Here is a 19,363-nt window from a genome sequence, read left to right as displayed (position 1 = left end):
TTGTGAGACTTCTTACTGTATTTTACAACTGCAGCTCCTGGGGCTGACTGGAATCCGGTATAATAATAATCACAAAGGTCGGTTTCAGTGTCTCTGAGATCATTTGAACTGCAGGTAATCTGACCTTAAGGGAGACAAGAGGCCCAACAAACATCCGATTACAATAGGAGGACAAGATGTAAGGGAGCAATGATATTTTAAAGTGTCTGTGTTATGGTGAGTGTCACTGGGAAGTGAGTGATAAAATAGAAGTGGAAACATTATAACAGAGACACATGTGACTGACTCAGCCTGACTGAGAGCTGTTATATTTGGGGAGGGAATAATGAGGGCATGAGGATCTCCTGAGATTTCTGATATCTGAGGTATATCAGTTAGAGGAACTGAAAAGAATCAGTTCCTTCTCATGGTTATCTGCAGTTCTCAAGTTACACAGACACACAGGAAACAGATCTGACAGTTCATCAAACCCAAGGGTTTAATCTTCTGTTTCAGACACGTTGTGAAGGAAAAGATTCAATATTAAAATCTTACGGGGGAACCATTCAAAACGTCACAAAGATGAGTGAATTATTTCATTAATCCAATTCACAATAACTCTGTCAATATTCATCCAATTTCCTTTTAAAGTTATGATTAAACCTGCTTCTAGCACCTGTCAGGTTGTGCATTCCAGATCATATTATTGTGTAAGAAAATCTCCTTTCACCCCCTTCAACTCTGTTGTCAATTATATTAAATCTCTGTGTCCTCTGCTGAAGGTCTAGATCGTAATAACAGAGGGAGGTTTAGGGCAGAGATTACTAATACAAGGCCCAGATTGTAATAACTGAGAGAGGTTTAGGGCAGAGATTACTGATACAAGGCCCAGATTGTAATAACTGAGAGAGGTTTAGGGCAGAGATTACTGATACAAGGCCCAGATTGTAATAACTGGGAGAGGTTTAGGGCAGAGATTACAGATGCAAGGCCCAGATTATAATAACTGAGAGGGGTCCTCTTCGCCACATCAGGGTGTGGTGTGAGTTTGCATCTCTCGGTTATATTGGGAGTCAGTCACAATGTCCAATTTCAGGATAAATGACTTTTAATCTTGGACTACACCATTGTTTTAATGTAGACCTGGACAATGACCATCATTGAGATTTACCTGAACATGTCAACAAATATTCCATTGATTTCTGGATGAGTACCCCAACATTTGCAAAGTCTCTGTTTCTCATTTGTGTGTAAAATCCCTGCAGTACAGGGGGAGGCCATTCGGTCCATCAAGTCTGCACTAACCACAATCCCATCCATGCCTTGTCCCCGTAACCCACACATTTACCCTGCAACTCCCCCTGTCACTAAAGCATGACAAATCAACCTATCCCGCACATCTTTAAACAGTGGGAGGAAACCGGAGCACCCAGAGGAAACCCAGGCAGACATGGGGAGAACACACAAACTCCACACAGTCACCCGAGGCCAGAATTGAACCAAGTCCCTTTGAGGCAGCAGTGCGAACCAGTGTGCCACAGTGGTGCCAGTATCTGGTGGTTGTTCACAGTTGGAGATGAGACAATGTTAAATGGACAGTTTAGTCAGATTGGATAACCATTTGGATTTACAACAGTGTTGCCAGGGCTGGGGAATTGTGGTGATGAGGAAAGACTGGATTGGCCAGGTTTGTTTTCCTCAGAGCAGAGGAGGCTGAGGGAGACTGAACTGAGGTGTCCAAAATTATGAGGAAGCCAAGACAGGGTGGATAGAAAAGGCCTGTTTCCCCTGAGCAGAGAGAGGTCACTTATTGTGGGTGGGTGGGGATGGGGGAGGTAGGAGGGGGGTGAGTGGGGGCTGCACAGATATAAAGTGATTGGTGGAAGGATTAGAGGGGGCATTAGGAAAAGGGTTCTCATTCAAGGGATGGTGGGTGTCTGGAATTCGCTGCCTAAACTGATGGTTCAGACAGAAATCTCTCGGCTCACTCTCATCACACACAGATCTATAGCTGAAATGCTGGAACCTGTAGTAAGGGGGGCTAGGGGCTGGATGGCTGGAAACTGGGATTAGAATAAAGGGCAAGTCTTTATTTCCCAAGCTGGTGAAGATGTGATGGGCTGAATGGCCTCTTTCTGTGCCACAACCTTTTCCCTGCTTTCTGTTAGCCCCATTGATAGGCGGAATGGAGGAGTGAGCTGGTTTTTAATTAGTAACAAGAGCAGGAATGAGGGAAAATGTTGATGCGAAGCTGTTTTTTTTACTGATTTCCAGCCCTCCCCTCATCAAAGTGAGCTAGAAATCATCACCCCCCCCCCAACCCCCCCACCTGTCCTGAGCTCCTTCCAAATACACTTGCCTGAGTGGCAGCACATTAGCACAGTTGTTAGCACTGCAGCCTCCTAGTGCCAAGGACCCGTGTTCAATTCCAGCGTCGGGTCATTGTCTGTGTGAGGTTTTCATGTTCCTCCCATATAGAGTCATAGAGGTTTACAGCATGGAAACAAGCCCTTCAGCCCAACTGCTCCATGCTGCCCTTTTTAAAAACCCCTAAGCTCATCCCAATTGCTTGTCTTTGGCCCATATCCCTCTATACCCATCACAACCATGTAACTGTCTAAATGCATTTTAAAAGACAAAATTGCACCCATGTCTACGACTAAACCTGGCAGCTTGTTCCAGATGCTCACCACCCTCTGTGTGAAAAAAAATGCTCCTCTGGACACTTCTGTATCTTTCCCCTCCCATCTTAAACTTAGGCACACGAGTTTTAGACTCCCCTAACTTTGGGAAGAGATATTGACTATCAAGCTGATCTGTGCCCCTCATTATTTTATAGAACTCTATAAGATCACCCCTCAGCCTCCTACGCTCCAGTGAAAAAAGTCACAGTCTATCCAGCTTCTCCTTATAACTCAATCCATCAAGAACCAGTAACATCCTTGTAAATCTTTTCTGCACTCTTTCTAGTTTAATAATATACTTTTTATAATAGGGTGACCAGAATATCTGTGGGGTCTGAAAGATGGGCAGGTTAGGTGGATTGACAATCCCTTAATGTCCAAAGATGTGAAGGTTCGGGGGATTAGAGGGTATTGTGGGGTTACGGGAATCCGGCAAAATACTCTTGATGTAGACTTGATGCACTTTCGGGATTTTATGATTTTAATGGCGGGGGGGGGGTGGCGGGGGATGTAGTTTGATATCTGGGGGAGAATGTTGCAACACAGTGGCACGGTGGTTACCATTGCTGCCTCTAAGCGCTAGGGCCCCAAACTCGATTCCCAGCTTGGGTCACTGTCTGTGTAGAGTTTGCACATTCTCCCCATGTCTGCACAGGTTTCCTCCAGATGCTCTGCTTTCCTCCAGAAGTCCAAAAGACTTGCTGGTTAGATGCATTGGCCATGCCAAATTCTCCATCAGTATTTCCCGAACAGGAATGTGGCGACTACAGAATTTTCACAGGAATTGCATTGCAGTGTGAATGTAAGCCTAATTATTCGTGATACTAATAAATAAAACTAAACTGCAGGTCAAGGTGCCGCTGCGACAATGCACCCTCTTGTTTAAACACTCTGCAATGCTGAGACTGGGGAGAGGAGTGAACAACAGGGAGCAGCATTGCAGCTTCTCTCCCCCCATTGAAACTGGGATTGTTGCTCCATCTGCTGCACCATCCCCACCACATCCACTGGGGGGCAATCTGGACAATGGGCTGCAGGCAGACCTCACTGCGCCTGCGCCAGAATCACTCACCGCCAGCCGCCGTCTTGCGTTGCCAGGGGAGACGGCCGGCGGCCATGTTGCGTTGCCAGGGGAGACGGCGTCCCGCGCGCTGCACTCTGGGGGAATTCCCCTCCTGCACATGCGCCCAGGCAGTTCCATTTTAATCTTTTAATATGTTGAATCTTGATGATTATTATTCACATCCTCACCCGTCAGACTTTCGGTTCCTTCTCCATTCGGGAAATTCGTTTCTGTTTTTTATTCCATCTGTTTTTCAATCACACCCGCGCGGTGCGCTCTGGGAAAATACTACAGCACATGCGCGGTTCCGCCACCTGCCTCTTTATAAAAATATGTATTTTATTTAATTTTAATTCCGCTCCTGGCGGGATTTCCGGGTGGGAATTTCTCTCACTTTCTACATTTCTGAACCGTCGCTTTTTCCTCGGCGGGGGAAGGGGCTGATGGTGACGTCACTACAATATGGCGGCTGCCCCCGCCTCTCTACAGGACCCGGATGTTCCGCCAACGAGCAGCGGCCGGGCCGGAGTGGGTAAGAGGTGACACTGGGCAGAGCAGCGCCCGGGCGTGTTACAGCGACCCCCGGTGGTCAGGAAGGGAAATAGCAGCAGCGCAGTCTCTGCCCAAAGGCTTCTCCAGTTCAGCTGCTCAGAGACACTGGGAACCTCTTCAACTGGAAACTTCAGCTTCTCACATTCACCCCCTGTGTTCAGTCATTGTTTAATAGACAAGCTCTGTAGGGAAATCAGAAACAACTTGTTCACATTAAAAGGGGATGGGAATTCTGCTCAAAATGCTCTGCTTGCCCTGAAATTTCAATTGAAATGTTCAAGATGAGAATTTATAGATACAAGTCATGTTGTATGTGGAACGCTCATGATGCCACAATAAGATCAGTACAGCCATCTCACAGGGTTGTGTGAGTGGAGAAGATGTTAGAGATGGAATGGTTAAATATAGAACAACACCAGCATACCCACATCATAAATATAGAGCTACAGGGTCTGAAGCTCAGTTTTGGGTAAAGAAAAATGGCAGTACAAAGAACAGAGAAAATTACAGCACAGGATCATGCCCTTCGACCCTTCAAACCTTCACTGACCATGCTGCCCGACTTAACTAAAACCCCCTATCCTTCCGGGACCATATCTCTCTATTCCCATCCTATTCATGTATTTGTCAAGTGACGTAAAAGTCACAACTGCATCCGCTTCTACTATCTCTCCCCGGCAGAGAGTTCCAGGAGCCCACTACTCTCTGTGCAAAAAAATCCGCCATGTCCATCTCCTTCAAACCTTGCCACTCGCACCTTAAAGCATGCCTTCATTGGCCGGGGCATTTTGTTGCTGAACATTATCTGAATCTCAAAGTTACACCCATAGTATCTTCGCTCTGGCCTCGGCCTCAAATGCTTTGTGTCAAATAAGAAATGATAAATTGTTTGATGCATTGCCAGGAAAGAAACTTTCCTATTTTGGCACCTGCACATATCAGCAAGTCATCGAGTCTACAAGACAATTTAATAGGTTTAGGTGCAGACTAACATAGTTAATCAACATCTGAAACATGCTCGGGTGAGGGAAGTCTGTATGATTCCAGTTTGGTGCTGAATATTATCAGAATCTCGATTTTACAGTCATATTATCTTTGCACTGACCTCAGCTTGAAATGCTTTCTCCAAAATCAAAAATGCTGAATTTTATGAAAAAAAATGATAAAATTGTGTAAATTTTCTAAGACGTGTTTAATTTTGTCCAAAATGTATTTGAGGTTAGCATTTATTTAATATCCTAATCTTATTGAATGATTTTTTTTCCGAAAAACAAAACTTAAAAATAGTCGGTTGCACTTCATTAGCAATTTCCGAACATTACTTTCTCCAGAGAAGCTGAAAATATGCTTGTCAGCATTTGTCTGAAAAAGTATAAAACTATTAAATACCTCTTTCATCAAAAGTAACAAGGAATTTGTGAACACCTTTTAAAGGTTTGTACTGAGCCAACCACGAGTCTTCTGAGTGATAGTCAGATGCGTTATCCATTGCGCCACTGGCCCACGTGTAAAAGTGGGATAGTTGTTAAATATTAGCTCGACGTTTCGAAAGTTTCAGGCAGAAACATTGTCAAAAAGTTTGCTTTTACTTGTAAGGAAAAGGTCCATTATTGAGATCGTCTTTATTCATTTCCTATCATCCCTAATTGCCCTTGAGTTGAGTAACAGCAGCTGAACGGGCTGGCAAATTCTCCTCTCGATTAGGACTTGGTGATAAACTTAAACGAAACGCCCTTCAGCCAATCCATCATCTGTATTTGCAAATTAAAACAAGGTTCCGCCGAGGTTTGAACTCAGATCACTGGATTCAGAGTCCAGAGTATTCACCATTAGACCACAGACCCCAACACGTGGTGCAATTTGAAAATCGTGGATCAATACTTGTGCCAATTTGAACAGCAGGGAGAAATATCAGTCCCGTTGCACAATTATTCATGTTTATATTTCCCTTGCTGGTTCCTTCTGTAAAAATGAGTAGGCTACTTTCCACTGCATTAAATTTCACTGTAACTGACCACATTCAAACACCAATGTTTGCATCGAATTGACATAAACCTTACTGCAGTAAATCCACTGAACAACATCAGCTTATCACAGCTCTGCTTTCATCACACTGGAAGCCAATGTGAAAATATCAAATCTTAACAGACAGGAAGGAGTGTGTGAGTGCGGACAATTAGCGCTGTGCACATTCCTGTAATCAGTATCTGGGAGAATCAGGCAGATGGGATCCTGGTAGTCTCGTGGTTAGGATTCATTGCTTTCAGATGTCGCAGACTGGCCTCGATATATGAAGATTTAATATATTTTTTAACGTAAGAGTAAAAAGCTTTGGGGTTTTCCTTTACCAGGCTTGCCAAGGACTTCTCATGCCCCCTAATAGCTCTCCTCAGCCCTTTTTTTGAACTCATTCCGAGCTAACTTGTAACCCTGTATAGGTGTTATCAAGAGTTGAAAGTGGAAGTTTGGCCTGGTGTCGCACTGGGTACCAGCTTTGAAGAAATGTAGTAACTTAAAGCTTTTGCAGAATGGCATGATGCATATTGTAGTGATATGGGTTGAGTATAAGAGATAGTGTGCAAATAATTTGAATACGTTTTAAGTGTGCTTAGACTGATGTGGTGGGAGCAGAGGCATATTTGGGAGAAAGAGGCTGTGTGAGGGGGGACTGTTGCAGAGTGGATGTGTTTTGGAGGAAGGTTGAAAGTTTGAGATGCGGTTGTGAATGAAAGGAAGGTGTTGAACAGCATGAGAGGCTTGTGCGATGTTGCGCGTGAGATTTGAATGAGAGCATTTGTGGGCATTTGGGGAATGAAAGGACAAAGTAAGGAAATTATAATGCTGCTGACTGTGAAGGAAGAGAGAGCATGTGGGGGTAGTGTTAGCAAGCGCAGCATTGGTGGTTCAGTGGTAGAATTCTCGCCTGCCACGCGGGAGGCCCGGGTTCGATTCCCGGCCAATACAAAGCTTCTTCTTTCTCCGTTCACTCTGTATATTGAAGCGAATCTCCTGTCAAAATTGGGGGAAAACAAGGGAAATATTAAGTCTTGGAACTAAATCCTGAGGGAAATGGATCCCAATATCCGGAAAGAGGTGCAGTTGTGAATGGTGTTACTGATGATTGAGTGGAAAGTATTGGATCTTTGGGCGACTAGTGGTTAGTTTCCTCCCTGTGATAAGAGACATGCGTTCATTTTACCTGTCCGTTCATAGGAGAAAGGGAATAACCAACACACTACAGCAGTGCTGCTGGATCAACGGAACTAAAGAGACTTGTATAGAATTGTAAACAGTGCGGTCATGCTGCAGTTCTGGAACAGGTTTTCAGAAATAGAATTGTGGTCATTGACACACTAGTTTAGAATATATTTACCGGCTGCTGCCTCAGTCTCTGTGGCGCAATTGGTCAGCGCGTTCGGCTGTTAACCGAAAGGTTGGTGGTTCGAGACCACCCAGGGACGGAATTTTGGTATTTTCTCACTATCAGCATTCACGGGTAAACAGTTGCCTGCTTGAACTCATTGACAAGTCTGGAACTACGAGGGAGAGTTTGGCAGTGTGCAAGCTGAGACGTTGTATATGCCTCCGATTCTGTGTGTGCCCTTTTATCTTTCGAGTTACCAGAATCTCTATATGTCTGCGTCTGAATCTAGTGTGCCCCTACATCTACATGTGTCCCTGAATCTGTGTATGCCCCCCTGTATCTCTGTGGACTCCAATACCTGTGTGTGTGTGTGTGTGTGTGTGTGTGTGTGTGTGTGTGTGTGTGTGTGTGTGTGTGTGTGTGTGTGTGTGATTCTTTGTGCCTTTTTTAAGACTAAACCGTGAAAATGTCTGACAAACGAATTGCAGAGGGCAGCAATGTTTACCCACTAAGATTCTGAATTTGATTAACGTCTGATAACTGCATCGAATGTACAGTTTGAAGTTTCAAATAATCCCAGCTTCAATCTCCAGACATTATCTCCCAATGGGAAATGAAGAACACGGTTTATCTGCGGTGTCTGGTTATAAAAAGGGCGAATACGCCAGCCGAGATCCTTCTATAAACTCTAATCTCGGACAATATCGTTCAATATTCATATTTCAGTAACCGGTTCGCAGACTCACAAGCACCAGCGCCTGCAGTCTCTGTGGTCCGCCAGCAGATGGTGGTGTTGTATCATTTTAATCACAAGGTTAGTGCAGCAGGTTTGAGGAGATATTTGAGGAACATTTATTTCCCTGTTTCCATGGAAAGGGAACAATCAGTAAAGCAATGGCATTAATATCTCTGTCAGTAACATTCACAGGGAAATCTGGCCGAAGGATAGTGAATTTAATACTTGCATTCATATTTACCTTCCGGTTAGTGAACATGTCGATTACCAGCTAATTATTGTATAACCTTACATTTTAGTGATTTAATGATTTGTCTATTTTATCATCCAGACATTATCAAATAATATTTCATTATAATTGGACGCATGTCTCTTTTTCGCTGGATTTTCCATTCCTCGCGCTCATTTTTTTCCTTAGTCCGTTCAGAAATCCAGCCCGAACCCTGCCTCTATAATATGTTCTGTGTATATGTAAATATAGTTCCTTGTTATAATTTTTAACTTCAGCACAATTCGAGCCCTAACTCACTCTGATCTATAACACAATTTCATCCACACAATTATATTGCACTTTTTAGTTCATATCCATCTATTCTTCTCACTCGCTCTTGGTTCGATTCCATCTATTAGACACATTTTATAGAAAAACAATTAGTGAGAAAGTGTCTGCTTTATTAGTGATACACGGGTGTGTTCAGTAGTGCATGACATCGAGCCTAGCACAATAATATCTGAGATGGAGCCTAATGTAACGTAAGTGAACTCTTGACTAAGTAATAATAGTTCAGAGACGATGACTTGTAGCATTTATCATGGCATGTCCACATGTATTAATAAATGAAGCGGCATGTAATGTAGTGTAAACAGTTGCAAAGTCTATTGCAATAATGATTCAAATGAGTCAAACGTAGGATATGAAGAGACATGGCTTAGTGCATTACTGTACAAGACTGCACCAAATGTGTGATTGTAGTGAACACTGCCATGAACAGTCATAAATGAGACAGGGTTAATTGTAGCCCTTATAGAAGCAAAGCCCAGTGCATTAATAATGAAATTAAGCTTCAGATTGCGTGATCATTGGTCACAAACTGGTTTAGAATATATTCAGCTGCTATTTCAGTCTCTGTGGCGGAAATGGTCAGCGCGTTCAGCTATTAACTGAAAGGTTGGTGGTTCGAGACCACCCAGGGACGGAATTTTACTATTTCCTCACCATCAGCATTCACGGGTAAACAGTTACCTGTTGGCAATGGGCCCGTGGGTGCCAATAAAAATTAGCTGTCAATTGTTCCCGGCTGTACTGTTATCTGGTATTACCAACATTATTTAATGACGATTGACTTCAAACATATTACATATAACATTATATATACATATACACATATATATATCTGTACACCATTACATATATGTATATATAATAATGTGTAATTATACCTTTAAACATTAAAAAATACAACTGAAAAATGAACTTGTGGCTGAGCATTTGTTCCAATTCCATATTCCTGTTTCCATTCATTCCTGGATCGATCATAAATCTGTCTAACCCAAACTGAAATGGGTTCAATGATGGAGCATCAGAACCCTCTGGAGTAGAGAATTCCCAAGATTCACCAGCCTTTGAGTGAAGCAATTTCTCCTCATCTCAGTCCTGAATCATCAGCGCCTTATCCTGAGATTGTGTCCCCGTGTAGAAATAACACAAAAGGCAGGTGGCGCATGGATAAATTAATATTTTAAAATTAACCAGCTTCCCTGGTGGTGTAGTGGTTAGGATTCGGCGCTTTCACCGCCGCGGCCCGGGTTCGATTCCCGGTCAGGGAATGTAGATTTATTGCTGTACAAAAATCCTGCGTTACTTCCCGGTCTGCACCAGTTCTGTCGGAATCAGTATCAGGGAGATTTCTTCTTTAGTATCTGATTTGGAAATGTCGCATTTAAAGAACAAAGATAAAAGAGAGCGACAGGCTACAAAGCGCTGATGATACAGATGCTGAGATTATTCGAAGAAAGATGAAAAAGATGCATTAATGCATGGGCAGAAATCATTGCTCTCTTAGATATTTGCCAGACGAACGCTTTTAAATGTTGATGTTGGGGATAAGTTGTACAATCAGATTGAAAGTAACGGTTATCTTCCTGAATTCAGTGACATGGGCTCTCAGTCTGACCATCGGAACCTGCAGCAACACAGCCTAGTTGAACATTGCAGACAGGCAGATTCGCTATGCTACACTATCAGCTGTTTCTGTAGTGTAGTGGTTATCACGTTCGCCTAACACGCGAAAGGTCCCTGGTTCGAAACCGGGCAGAAACAGTCAATAAATTTTCTCGTGTGGTGGAAGAGAAAATTGTTTGATTTCAGTTTGTTGCTCAACATGAACCGAAGTTCGATGTTAAACACGTTACCGTTGATCTGATATCTCCCTCAAATACTTTCTGTGAAATTATAAACACGTTATTTTGACGAAAAGGCAGGGAAGTTCGATTTTGACACCGAGCATTTATCCGCATCTCGTTCAGTCTACAACAGAATTTAATGGGTTTATAGGTGCAGACTAATATGGTTAATCACCATCTGAAATATCTGATAGTAGTGTGCGCTCAAAAAGACAGATACAAGTGATATTGTAAGTGTACTAGGGGAAATGGCACACATTTCACAGAAGAATTTTTTTTAAATCGTTTTTCATCACTAAGAAACAGGAAAAACCGCTCAGAAAGATGAGGGAATCGAGACTCAGTGCGGATCTACTGAACTTTCCTGTAACGGACCGAATTTATGTGCCTGAATGTTTCAATCCCATAATAAAAATGGTGATCAGTCCCTTTGCCTCCCGTTGAATTTCTCCCTGTGGTAAGAGACGTGGATTTATTTTACCTGCCCGTTCATAGGAGAAAGGGAATAACCAACACACTACAGCAGTGCTGCGGGATCAACGGAACTAAAGAGACTTGTATAGAGTTGTAAACAGTGCTGTCATGCTGCAGTTCTGGAATAGGATGCCAGAAATAGAATTGTGGTCATTGACCCACGACTTTAGCATATACTGTCTCAGTCTTTGTGGCGCAATTGGTTAGAGCGTTTGGCTATTAACCGCCCAAAGGTTGGTGGTTCGAGAACCACCCAGGGACGCAATTTCGCTACTTTCTCACCATCAGCATTCACAACGAATAGTTGCCTCTTGGCAATGGGTCCGTGGGTGCCCATAAAAAATAGCTGTCAATTGTTCCCGGCTGTGCTGTTATCTGGTGTTAGCAGCATTATTTAATGACGATTGATTTCTATCGCATCACATGTGACAGAGCCCGCGCCGCCATCTTAACAAAGCATTTTTCCTACACCTCCCTTGACCCGTGTCTATGCTTATGGTACCCCCATTGGAAACCAAATTCAGGGGAGAATTATTTAGGGGCAATTTGTTACTCCAATCAGCCTAACAGCACATCTTTGGGGTGTGGGAGGAAACTGGAGAACCCAGAGAAAACCCACGCAAGCACAGGGAGAATGCAAACTCCCACAGACACTGGCCCAAATCCATGTATCTGCACAGCTAGCAGTGATAGTCACTGAGCTGTGGTGTTGCCCATCTGCTGGTCCAGTTTTAAGCACAAACTTCGACGCGAAGTACTAGGCCACTCTCGAAACATCCAAGAGCAGCCCACACACGACCCACCGTGTTCATGCCCCTCGTTAGACAACAAGGTGGGCCGATACACCTGCGGAGTAAAAGAGACAAAACATCAACACATGTAGCATTAGATTTCCAGTAATATCCCGAGGCTCTGACCCTCATTTAAAACCGTCCCCTGTAACCCTCCATCCGTGTTTCACTCATGTTCCTATCTAAGTAAACCTTAAACAAGTCCAGCGTGCCTGCCTCCACCACCTTACTTGGTAGTGCATTCCATATCCCCACGACCCTCTGTGTGAGAAACCTCCCTCTAATATCCAAAACTGTACTTCTCCCCCCTCACCCTTAGCTCGCGACCCCTCGTGATATTTGTCTCCAATCTAGGAAAAAGCCTGCCTCTGTTTACTCTATCTATACCCTTCATTATTTTATACACCTCTATCAGACCCGCCCCCCCCCCCCCCCCCCTTAATCTCCGTCTTTCTAAGGAAAACAGCCCCAGTTTACCCAATCTTTCCTCATAACTCAGTCCTTCCAAACCAGGCATCATCCTGGTAAACCTCCTCTGCATTCTCTCCAGGGTCTCCACGTCCTTCCGGTAGTAAGGTGACCAGAACTGGACACAGTACTCCAAATGCTGTCTAACCAACATTCTGTACAACTGTAGCATTAGACACCAGCTCTTATACTCTATACCCCTTTCTATAAAGGTTAGCATTCTGTAAGCTTTCTTTGCCACTTTCTCCACCTGTGTTTCCACCTTCAGAGACTTGTGCACTTGCACTCCCAGGTCCCTCTGCATTTTTATACTCTTAATTGGTCTACCCTTTATCATGTAACTCCCCTCTACATTATTCCTTCCAAAATGCATCACCTCGCATTTATCAGGATTAAATTCCACCTGTCATCTATCTGCCCAATATACTAGCCTATCTATATCCTGCTGTGTCACCTGATAATCCTCCTCGCTATCCGCCAATCCTGCCATCTTTGTGCCATCTGCAAACACTTATGACTTAACGACTTGTCCCCGTTACCCTCCGTGATGAAAGCCTGCCGTGTGTTACCTTCCAAGTTTCACAGGAGCCACAGTGATGAGGTTGGTGGGTTTTGGAAATTGAAAGTGCCGCATAAGCAGTTTGCGGGACTATTTCACCTCACTGCCCATTTCCTGTTCCAGCTAACATGAATCACTGCTTTCATTGGCTGAAACAGTCATTTGTGTGTGAAATAAACGTTACAATGTGAAAGATAAACTTGCATTTGGTGAATAAGAAGTCCGAAGTACAATAAAAAGCAGGTGATTCATGGATAAATGAACATTTTAAAGACCTTATATCAGCTTCCCTGGTGGTCTAGTGGTTAGGATTCGGCGCTCTCACCGCCGCGGCCCGGGTTCGATTCCCGGTGAGGGAATGTAGATTTTATTGCTGTACAACAATCCTGCGTTACTTCCCGGTCTGCAACTATCAGAATCAATATTCGGCAGATTTCCTTGTTTGCGTCTGAATTGGAAAAGTCACATGTAAAGAACCAAAAAAGAAAATAAGAGAGAGGGCTGATGACACAAAATGCTGATACGGGTTAAAATCTGGCTGTTAATGGGGGAAAGTTTGTTGTTTCTACCGACACAAATATCTCGCAGATCTGGGTCCAAATCTCTGATTCAATGATAAGAAAACATTTACTTAAATGAAATAGTAAACTTTCCCACCGCCAGTGAAGTGGAGGCAGTTTTCACTCAGAAACCAGTAACTGTGAGTTTAACAATGTGGGAAGGAGAAAGACTCAGTTTGAGCGGTGACATTGCGGGAGGAATGGAGAGCTGGAGTTCACCCAGAAAAGCAGCAAAGTTTAAAATCAATGGTGTCCAACGTTGGATGGTCCATTAACGGTGATAATTTAATGTTATTCAGCAGAATCACCACAGGATGGTTTATCACAGATTGATGCTAATACTTTGAATGGAGTGAACTGCAGTAACATTGAATGCAGTAGAAAGGGCAGCACGGTAGCACAGTGATTAGCACTGATGCCTCACAGCGCCAGGGGCTCAGGTCCTCGGGTCACCGTCTGTGGGGAGTTTGCACGTTCTCCCCGTGTCTCCTTGGGTTTCCGCCGGGTGTTCCGGTTTCCGATTCAAAGATGCGTGTTTTGGTTTGATTGATCATGCTAAATTGATCCTAGTGTCAGAGGGATTAGAAGGGTAAATATGTGGGTTTACGGGGAAGAGGGCGTGGGTGGGATTGTTGTGGGTGCGGACTCGATGGGCCGAATGGCCTCCTTCTGGAGGAATGGAAAGAGGTAATGCAAATATACATTGTTTTGGTTGAAACAGCAGGTCAACTAAATGTATTTTCACTGCCATGTAAAAGCGGACCTGACATCTGCACTGAAATGTGATGAGGTTGGAAAAACTCAGGACGTTACATGGAAACAAAGATAAACCTTCACCTCCATCACCTTTCGTTAACATTGGGAATGTTTAGAAATAGAGGAAGTTTTTAAAAAGTGAAATCCAACAAGCAGGAAATAGAACAACGCCTGGCAGGGTGGAATTGCGCTGGGTATTTGGCCTGTTGCAGTTTGTGTGAATTGATGTTTGAAGACAGTGCGAGACAAAACGCGGATTCCATTTGCCGATAGCACAGAAAACCAGCAAGAGCTTCCTGCCGAAACCCGGGATTGAGCCAGGGACCTTCAGATCTTCAGTCTAACGCTCTCCCAACTGAGGTATTCCGGCGAGCTGGTAGGCTGGAAGCTTCCGTCTCCCAAATCTCTATGGGAGCAATGATTTGGAGCTCTGCTCCTTCATCAGAGTGTTTAACTCGGCAGTCAGCAATTCACTGTGTGTGTGTGCTCTCGAAAGGGGCCACTTGCACACACTGCTTTACCCCAGTAACTTGTTCAGTTGGTAATGTTTCTGTTCGTTGTTCTTGACGAAAACGACACAGGACACATTTCTGCATCCAATCTGAGCTGTGAGACCAAAACTCAAATCCATCCTGGCAGCGGTGGGATTCGAACCCACGCCTCCGAAGAGACTGGAGCCTTAATCCAGCGCCTTAGACCGCTCGGCCACGCTACCACATGAAATGCAGTCACAATAATGTCATTTGATGATAATGTTACTGAAATTCATTAAAAGCAATGGAGCTTGGAAAGGCCATCAGGAGGATTGAGCCTCCTCCTTCACTGACTCAGGTAAGTCTGAACTTAGTAACAATCAGAAATCATCTCACAGCAGAAACACAATGAGCTGCACACAGTAACATGCAGTGAAGGGCCGGCATCGTTTAAACTGTCTCTTCCCAATTTCCTGCCAGAAATGACAAGCGAACCTCCAGTTGAATTTGCTCTGAGTCTGCACTTCAGGACACGAGGCGAAATTATGCTTTATATGTTCATGCAGGTAACAACTCATGTATTTTCAGAGTTTCGATGGGAGCAATAAATTTTCAATTTCAGATCAATGATCTGAACAGCAGGGAAAGAGTCAAACTCTAACCACCAGACCAGCAGCTTACAGCGTGTTCTAGAATTTACTTTATCCACGCTGCTTTTGTTACTTTAATTTTCACACCAGACCACTTTCAACACAAACTGCTTTCTCCCGCAAAATAGCAGCTTCTGATTCAACCATGTTGTGTTCGGCCATTGAAAACATTACATGAACACTCCAGTATAATTATCACTTTCGCTTCTGACAGTTCGAAACTGAACAGAAATATTTCCAAATGTTTTTCAATGCAGATGAGGGAAACGTTTCATTAGTCAGTGTGAATATAAACGGTGAAATCTGACTCATGAGCACACAGATTTTACATTGCATCATCTCAATCGTTAGTACTTTGCAGTCTATCACTGTCCTTCTCTTTCTGTGTTTGTTATTGAACTGTTGCACATGTGAAATTTCCAGCTCCGTTGGAATCTTGCAAATCTCACTCGGCAGATTCTAGTAGATCTACTTTCGAACGGAGAGTAAATCAGATTATCATTAATGGTTTGCTGAGATCAAATAATTGCATCTTGAGGGGAATTGCTTGATAGAGCAGACGCAGCATGGTTTCGTGAAGGGGAAGTCGTGTCTGACAAATTTACTTGAGTTCTATGAGGATGTGTCTAGGACGGTGGATAGAGGAGAGCCGGTGGATGTGGTCTATCTTGATTTTCAGAAGGCGTTTGACAAAGTACCTCACAAGAGGTTATTGCAGAAGGTCAGGGGGCATCGAGTTGGGGGTAGGGTGTTAGCGTGGATAGAGGACTGTTTGTCAAATAGGAGGCAGAGAGTGGGGGGTCAATGGGTGCTATTCGGATTGGCGGTTGGTGACTACTGGAGTGCCTCAGGGGTCGGTGCTGGGGCCTCAGCTATTTACCATTTATATAGATGATCTGGAGGAGGGAACTGAGTGTATGGTGTCAAAATTTGCTGATGACACCAAGATTGGTGGAAAGGCAAATTGTGCAGAGGGTGTGGAGAGTCTGCAGAAGGATCTAGATAGGCTGGGCGAATGGGCCAGGAGCTGGCAAATGGAATTTAATGTTGGCAAGTGTGAGGTGGTCCACTTTGGTAGGAATAATGGTAGGAAGGATTATTACTTACGTGGAGAAAAACTGCAGCAGGCGACGGTGCAGAGGGCCCTCGGGGTCCTTGTGCATGAGTCGCAAAAACCCAGCTTGCAGGTGCAGCAGGTGGTCAGGAAGGCAAATGGGATGCTGGCCTTCATAGCGAGGGGGATTGAATATAAAAGTAGGGAGGTCTTGCTGCGGCTATATAGGGCATTGGTGAGGCCGCAGCTGGAGTACTGTGTGCAGTTTTGGTCGCCGTACTTACGCAAGGATATTTTGGCCTTGGAGGGAGTGCAGAGGAGGTTTACTAGGCTGATGCCGGAGTTGAGGGGGTTGAGCAATGAGGAGAGGCTGAATAAACTAGGCTTGTACTCGTTAGAGTTTAGAAGAATGAGGGGAGATCTCATTGAGACGTATAAGATGATGAATGGGATGGATAGGATAGAGGTGGAGAGACTCTTCCCACTCAGAAAGGGCAGTAGGACTAGGGGGCACAGCCTCAAGATAAAGGGGGGGGGGGCTGTTTAGAACGGAGTTGAGGAGGAACTTTTTCACTCAAAGGATGGTGAATCTCTGGAATTCTCTGCCCGTTGAAGTGGTGGAGGCTGCCTCGCTAAATGTTTTTAAGCCGCGGGTTGATGGGTTTTTGATAAGAGAGGGGATTAAGGGTTATGGGGAGAGGGCGGGAATGTGGAGCTGAGCCACAACAGATCAGCCATGATCTTATTGAATGGCGGGACAGGCTCGAGGGGCCAGATGGCCTACTCCTGCTCCTATTTCTTATGTTCTTATGTTCTTTTGTAATCTTCCTCAGCGGAAATGAAAACCACGCATCAGTGGGGAAGTGCTGAACACAAACCACTGGACGACCAGGGAAATCGGTGAACAGTGTTTTTCCAACTGACTTAACACAAATCCCTTTGATTCTTATTTTCATCTCAGAACTTATTTTTTCACTTCTGACACGTTCCTATTTCAACATGTCCTGTTTGGATGGAACATTATTGCCTCCTTCAGCCAATGACAACACGGATTGAGCTGGGTCACGGAATTGATAGTGAGGTGAAATGGCCTCATAAGCTGCTGAAGGGTAGAATTGAGGGGGGAATCTGATCGAGGTATATACAATTCTAGATGAATTGATGAAGTAAAGATAGACCAAAACTTTCTTTTTATGGGGCAATCGATAACAAGAGATCACGTGTATAATTTGAGGGCCGGTAGATTTTAAACTGAGATGAGGAGGAACCGGGCCAAAGGGTTGAATTTACCTCCATCGGCTTCGAATTCCGTTGTTCCTGTGTTTCGATTTGTAAGATTCAATTCTCCAGCCGACCAAACTCATTACTGCGAACCTGGAATCTTCTGATCCGTAGTCAGACGCGTTATCCATTACGCCACTGGCCCACATGACTACAAACGCCAGTTGTTACATGTTGTCGGATGCTTCGAAATTGGGCCGAAATTTTGTCAAACACGAGTGCTTGTAAACAAAAGTTTCACCACTGAGATTGTCTTTATTCATGTACAATCATCCCTAATTGCAATAGAACTGAGTTGCTGTGTTCAACCGCTCTGTTGGAATTCAAAGTGCTGGCTAAAGACGGTAAGAAGTCTCACAACACCAGGTTAATGTCCATAGTTTTATTTAGTATCACGAGCTTTCGGAGTGCTGCTTCTTTATCAGGTGACAGTAAAACAGTAAGACGACCTAACCACTCCCTCAGAGAGTCGGCAATCGAATATTACTTGAACACAATATTTTGCTTGCATATGCCATTAGATTTTACATAAGTCTCAGTATGCATTCAGAAAAAAAAAGTGTTGAAAATTCTCTGCACACTACGCAGGAAAGGAAACGCTCCTATTTTTCAATCAACACACATTTTATCAGTTTGTGCAGTGGCAGAGCTGATATGAGGCTTGGAATCCTGCAGTGAATTACTCACATCCTGACTCCCTCGAACCTGGCCACCATTTCCAAGGAGAAGTCGGGAGTCTGAGTGAATATTCCCCACTTGCCTGATTAGTATACCTTAGATAGCAATTTCACCAAGTGCGCCAGAGATAACACTTTCCAAACTCAATATCGCTACCACGAGGAACATCCTCTCCAAAGCGATCAGAATCCTGCGTTGGAAAAATATCGCAGTTCTTTCTCTGTCACTGGGACAAGGTGCTTGGATAACGGCAAACGCCGCCCTCCCCCCACTCCCACCAAACACTAACAGCACTATGGATGTACTTATAACAATCGAATGCCCCAATTCAAGAAGGCAGCTCACCACCATCTTCTGAAGGGTGATAAGTTATGGGTAATAATTGCCGGCCTGAACCGTGACACCAACATCTCATCTCGTTAATGAATGAAAAGGAACATTTGGCCAGCTGCCTAAACGGACAATTATCCTATCCCTTGAACAGGTGAATGTTGACAAAATAAATGTCTCCTTCCAAGTCAGCCCTTTTGAAAATGTTTTCCAAGCGGGTTTGTTGTGCTGATGGATTACCTGCAGTTTGTGCTCAGATTCACAAACCAAACCCCAAGTGAAACAATCCTGCCGCCTGCACTGGAATGACATGAGTAAACTCTGCGATTTGGGCAATGGGGAAATAACATGAAAGGGCTCAACCCTCTCACACTTTGACCAAAATAACCCAAAGTGAGAATCATACCGCTAGAACAACCAGCCCACACTTTCGGATTCTTCACCAAAATATACTTGTTGAAAAAAAAACGCAACATTTGAAGACTGAAAACACTGGTAACTGAAAACA

The 19,363-nt window shown here is 44.0% G+C and overlaps 8 non-coding genes across 8 annotated transcripts; 6 read left to right on the top strand and 2 right to left on the bottom strand.

Annotated features, from left to right (window-relative positions):
- Positions 1–7,171: 7,171 nt before the first annotated feature.
- trnag-gcc (transfer RNA glycine (anticodon GCC)) lies at positions 7,172–7,242 on the top strand. The gene has a single exon. It is a non-coding gene; the product is annotated as a tRNA-Gly (tRNA).
- A 423-nt stretch (positions 7,243–7,665) lies between these two features.
- Positions 7,666–7,739, top strand: trnan-guu (transfer RNA asparagine (anticodon GUU)). Its single transcript has one exon. It is a non-coding gene; the product is annotated as a tRNA-Asn (tRNA).
- A 1,761-nt stretch (positions 7,740–9,500) lies between these two features.
- On the top strand, positions 9,501–9,574 carry trnan-auu (transfer RNA asparagine (anticodon AUU)). The gene has a single exon. It is a non-coding gene; the product is annotated as a tRNA-Asn (tRNA).
- A 559-nt stretch (positions 9,575–10,133) lies between these two features.
- trnae-uuc (transfer RNA glutamic acid (anticodon UUC)) lies at positions 10,134–10,205 on the top strand. The gene has a single exon. It is a non-coding gene; the product is annotated as a tRNA-Glu (tRNA).
- A 420-nt stretch (positions 10,206–10,625) lies between these two features.
- trnav-aac (transfer RNA valine (anticodon AAC)) lies at positions 10,626–10,698 on the top strand. The gene has a single exon. It is a non-coding gene; the product is annotated as a tRNA-Val (tRNA).
- Positions 10,699–13,360: 2,662 nt separating this feature from the next.
- On the top strand, positions 13,361–13,432 carry trnae-cuc (transfer RNA glutamic acid (anticodon CUC)). Its single transcript has one exon. It is a non-coding gene; the product is annotated as a tRNA-Glu (tRNA).
- Positions 13,433–14,686: 1,254 nt separating this feature from the next.
- Positions 14,687–14,759, bottom strand: trnaf-gaa (transfer RNA phenylalanine (anticodon GAA)). Its single transcript has one exon. It is a non-coding gene; the product is annotated as a tRNA-Phe (tRNA).
- A 263-nt stretch (positions 14,760–15,022) lies between these two features.
- On the bottom strand, positions 15,023–15,104 carry trnal-aag (transfer RNA leucine (anticodon AAG)). The gene has a single exon. It is a non-coding gene; the product is annotated as a tRNA-Leu (tRNA).
- Positions 15,105–19,363: the final 4,259 nt, after the last annotated feature.

This window comes from Carcharhinus amblyrhynchos, unplaced genomic scaffold, assembly GCF_965287045.1.
Source record: "Carcharhinus amblyrhynchos unplaced genomic scaffold, sCarAmb.v2.hapA scaffold_38, whole genome shotgun sequence".
In the NCBI taxonomy this organism is placed as follows: domain Eukaryota; kingdom Metazoa; phylum Chordata; class Chondrichthyes; order Carcharhiniformes; family Carcharhinidae; genus Carcharhinus; species Carcharhinus amblyrhynchos.
Note: the sequence above shows the minus strand (reverse complement) of the source record. Positions and strands in the feature narration are given on the sequence as shown.